Source organism: Pteropus alecto, unplaced genomic scaffold, assembly GCF_000325575.1.
Source record: "Pteropus alecto unplaced genomic scaffold, ASM32557v1 scaffold20, whole genome shotgun sequence".
Classification (NCBI taxonomy): Eukaryota; Metazoa; Chordata; class Mammalia; order Chiroptera; family Pteropodidae; genus Pteropus; species Pteropus alecto.
The window spans coordinates 42,697,558-42,702,605 of NW_006436298.1; the positions used below are offsets into that span (position 1 = coordinate 42,697,558).

The 5,048-nt window shown below is 31.0% G+C and overlaps 1 pseudogene; it reads left to right on the top strand.

Annotated features, from left to right (window-relative positions):
• The first annotated feature begins 2,700 nt into the window (after nucleotides 1–2,700).
• LOC112480728 lies at nucleotides 2,701–2,820 on the top strand (annotated as a pseudogene).
• Nucleotides 2,821–5,048: the final 2,228 nt, after the last annotated feature.

The window sequence follows — 5,048 nt, forward strand, 5'->3', positions numbered from 1 at the left end:
GAAAGAGTGAACTCAAATATATACATAAATCAGCAAGATAACTTCAAATATTGAGAAACAGAGAAGTGCTTTAAAGAAAATGAAGGAGGTTATTGTGATAGAGGATGACTAGGGAGTAAAGTTCAGGGCAGGCGATAATGGACTTCCTGAGAAAATGACATTTGATAACTCTAGAATAAAGTTAAAACTCAAAAGTATGAAAAAATTCACTATAATCACAATAATTTGTTAATAGATGCAATAATATAAAAAGGTATAAATTATGACATTAAAACATAAATATTGGGAGAAGAGTATAAAAATATAGAGATTTTATATGTTTAAATTTAAGTTGTTAGAAACTTAAAATAGATGGTTGTAACTGCAAGATGTTTTATGTAAGACACGTGGAAACCACACAGAAAAAGTTATAGTAGTTAAACAAATGATAAAGATAAAGAAATTGAGGAATACTTCTACAGAAAATCACAAAGGTAGAGAGCAAGAGAGGAAGAAAGGAACAAAGAAACTACAATGCAGCGAGAAAATAATTAACAAAATGGCAATGATAACTCCATACATATCAGTAATAACTTTAAATGTAAATGGATTAAATTCTTTCATCAGAAGATTTAGAGTGGTGGAATTGATTTAAATATAAGATCAACTATATACTGCCTGTAACAGACTCACTTCAGCTTTAGAGACATGTATACATTAAAATTGAAGGGATGGGAAAAGATATTCCATGCAAATAAAAATCAAAAAAAAGCAGGAGTAGCTATTCTTATATCTCACAACAGACTTTAAGCTAGTGACTATAACAAGAGACAAAGAAGGTCATTATATAATAATTAAGGGATCAAGTCATCAAAAGAGTATAACAGTAAATATGCTTCTAACATAGGAAAATCTACATTTTCCTATGTTAGAAAATCTAGATTTTCCTATGTTAGAAGCATATTTACTGTTATACTCTTTTGATGAATTGATCCCTTAATTATTATCCTATGTTAGAAAATCTAGATTTTCCTATGTTAGAAGCATATTTACTGTTATACTCTTTTACATAAAACAAATATTAGCATACCTGAAGGGAGAAATATACAATAATGTAGTAATAGTTGGAAACTTCGATACTCCACTTTTAACAATAGATAGACCTTCCAGAAAATCAATAAGAAAATATTGACTTAAACTACATATTTGATCAAATGACCCTAACAAACATTTGCCTAACATTCTATCTAACAGTAGCAGAATATACATTCTTCTCAAGTACACATGGAACATATTCAAAGATAGATGATATGCTAGTCACAAAACAATCCTTTACAAATGTAAGAAGATTAAAATTATACCAACTATCTTTTCTGACCGCAGTGGTATGAAAGTAGAAATCAATAACAAGAGGAGAACTAGAAATTCAGAACTATGTGGATAATAAACACACTGCTGAAAAATCAGTGGGTCAAAGAAGAAATCAAAAAAGAAAAAAGTATTTTGAAACAAATGAAAATAGAAAAACAGCAAAACTTAAGGGATAGAGCAAAAGCAGAGATAAGTGGGATATTTATAGAAATAAACTTCCGCATTAAGAAAAAAGAATGATCTCAAACAACCTAAAATTACACCACAAGGAACTAGAAAAAATTACTAAGCCCAAAGTTAGCAGAAGGAAGGAAATGACAAAGATCAGAGCAGAAATAAATAAAATAGAAGCCAAGAAACAATAGAAAAGATCAACAAAACTATGATCGGGTTTTAAAAAGATAAACAAAATTGACAAGTCTTAATTATACTATCAAAAAGAATTCTCAAATAAATAAAATCAGAAATGAAAAAGAAGCCATTATGATTAAGACCACAGAAATGCAAGGTATCTTCAGAGACTATGAACAATTTTATACCAACAAACTAGGTAATTGAGAAGAAGTGGATAAATTCCTAGATCAACTGCTAACCAAATACGAATCGTGAAGAAATAAAAAAAAATTGAACAGATCAATGAGTAACAAGATTGAATAAGTAATCAAAAAACACCCAACAAATAAAAGTCCAGAACAAGATGCTTTCCCTGTGAATTCTACTAAACATTCAAAGAATTAATGCCAATTCTTCTTAAACTCTTTCAAAACTTGAAGAAGGGAAAGACTCCCAACCTCATTTTATGAGGCCATCCTTACCCTGATACCAAAGCCAGATAAAAACATTACAAGAAAAGGAAACTGCAGGGCAATATCCCAGATAAATATAGATATAAACATTCTCAACAACATACTAAAAAACTGCATTCAACAGCACATTAAAAGTGTCGTACACCATCATGAAGTGGCGTTTAACCCTGGGATGCAAGGATGGTTCAGTATACATAAATCAATAAATGTTATACACTACATTAGTGGAATGAAAAATAAAAATCAAATGATCATCTTAATACATGCAGAGAAAAAATATTTGACAAAATTCGACATTCTTTCATGACAAAAACCCTTAAGGTCTAGGAGGAATGTACCTCAACATAATAAAATCTTTATATGACAAGCACACAGCTAATGTCATACTCAATTGTGAAAGGGTTAAAGCTTTTCTACTATGATTAGAAACAAGACAAGGACGCCCACTCTCATCACTCTCATTCAATATAGTATTGGAAGTCTTAGCCTGAGAAATCAGGCAAGAAAAAGAAGAAATAGAAGGCATTGAAACTGGAAAGGAAGAGTCTACGGCCATGCCATCCTGAACAAGCCTTGATCCCGTCTGATCTTGGAAACTAAGCAGGGTTGGGCCTGGTTAGTACTTGGATGGTAGACCATCTAGGAAGACCAGGTGCTGTAGGCATAAAAAAATAAAAAAATAAGAGATCGTAAGCTGACAAGGTCCTTGCAATCTGTAAGATCAACCAAAATTGCCTTGCCTCAAAATAAAAAATAAAAAAAGTAAAAGAAACTGGAAAGGAAGGAACAAACCTGCCACTATTTGCAGATGATATGATCTTACATATAGAAAATCTTAAAGACTCAAAAAAAAAAAAAAAAAAAACCCTTTTAGAACTAATACATGAATTCAGTGAAGTTGCAGGACACAAAATCAACATGCAAAACAAAATCAGTTGCATGTCCATATGTGAACAATAAATTATCTGTAAAAAGAAATAATGAAGATAATCTTTATAATAGTATGAAAAATAAGATATTTATGAATAAATTTGACCAAAAAAGTGAAAAGTCTGTATACTGAAAACAACTAGACTTTGATAAATGAAATTGAAAAAAGCACAAACCAGTGGAAAGATATCCCATATTCATGATTCAGAAGAATTAATATTGTTAAAATATCCATACTACCCAAAGGGATCTACAGATTCAATACAATCTCTATCAAACTTCTAGTGGCATTTTTTATAAAAATAGAAAAAGTTATCCTAAAATTTTATGGAACCACAAAAGACCAAGTAGCCAGAGAAGGTCTTTTGAGAAGGAACAAAGCAGGAGATATCATACTTCCTGATTTCATACTACATCACCAAGCTACATTAATCAAAACAGTATGATACTAGCAGAAACACAGATACATACAGCAGTGTAACATCACTGAGAGCCTAGAAATAAATCCATGTACATACTATACTGTTAATTAATATTTCACAGGAGAGCCAAGAAAACTCAATAGGGGAAGAATAGTCTCTTCAATAAATGTTGTTGGGAAAACTGGATACTTACATGCAAAAGAATGAAACTGGATCCCAGTCTTATATCACTGACAAAAATGAACTTATATTGGTAAGGACTTATATGTAAGACCAAAGACCATGAACTCATAGAAAAAAAACACAGTTACATGACATCTGTTTTGGCAATGGTATTTTTTAGATATGACAAAAAGCAAGAAAAACAAAAATAAACAGTCAAGATTACCCAAACTAAAAATCTTCTGCAAAAGAAACTATCAGCAAAAGGCAACCTATAGAATGGGAGAAAATATTTGCAGACCATATATCTGAGAAAAGTATAATATCTAAAATGTATAAGGAACTCATACCACTTAATATCAAAAATACAAATAACCCAATTAAAAATAGGCAAAGGACCTAAAGAGACATTTTTCCAAAAAAAAATGACCAACAGATGGCCCAGATAGATAAAAAGGTGTTTAACAATATTGATTATCAAGAAAATGCAAATCAAAACCATGATGAGATATCATCTCACATCTGTTAAAATGGCTATTATTAAAAGGACAAGAGATAACAAATTCTGGTATGTGGACAAAAGGAAATTTTGGTGCATTGTCGATGGGAATATAAATTGGTGCAGCCACTCTGGAAAATAGCAGAGCTTCCTCAAGAAATTAAAAACAGAACTACTAAATGATCCAGGAATCTCACTTCTGGGTATATATCCTAAGGAAACGAAATTACTATTTTCAAGAGATATTTGCATTTCCATGGTCACTGTAGCATGATTCACAAAAACCAAGATATGGGAACAACTTAATGTCCCTTGACAGATGAATAGATAAAGAAAATGTAGTGTGTATGTGTGTGTATACACGCACAATGGGATATTTAGCCATGAAAAAAAAGGAAATTCTTAAATTTTTGACCAGATGGATGAACCTTGAGAACATATGCCAAGTGAAATATGCCAAGCAGAGAAAGACAGATGCTACATGGTATCAATTATATGTGGAATCTTGAAAAACAACAACAAAGAATCCCCCAAAAAACAAAGTTGTAGTCATAGAAACAGAAAGTAGAATGGTATTTGCTAGGTGATGGGATGTGAGGGAAATGGGGAGAGGATGGTAAAAGGGTACAAACTTTCAATTACAAAAAGATGAATAAGGTCTGAGTATCTAATGTATAACATGGTGACTATGGTTGAAAATTCTGTATGGTATAATTGTAATTTGCCGAGAGTAGAACTAAAATGTTCTCAAAAAAAAGGCAAAGTGTGATGTGATGAATTTTTCAATTAACTTAGTAACGGGAATCTTTTAAATATCTTATAATTTTGTCAATTATAACTCAATAAATCTGAAAAAATATCGATTATACTATTTTAATA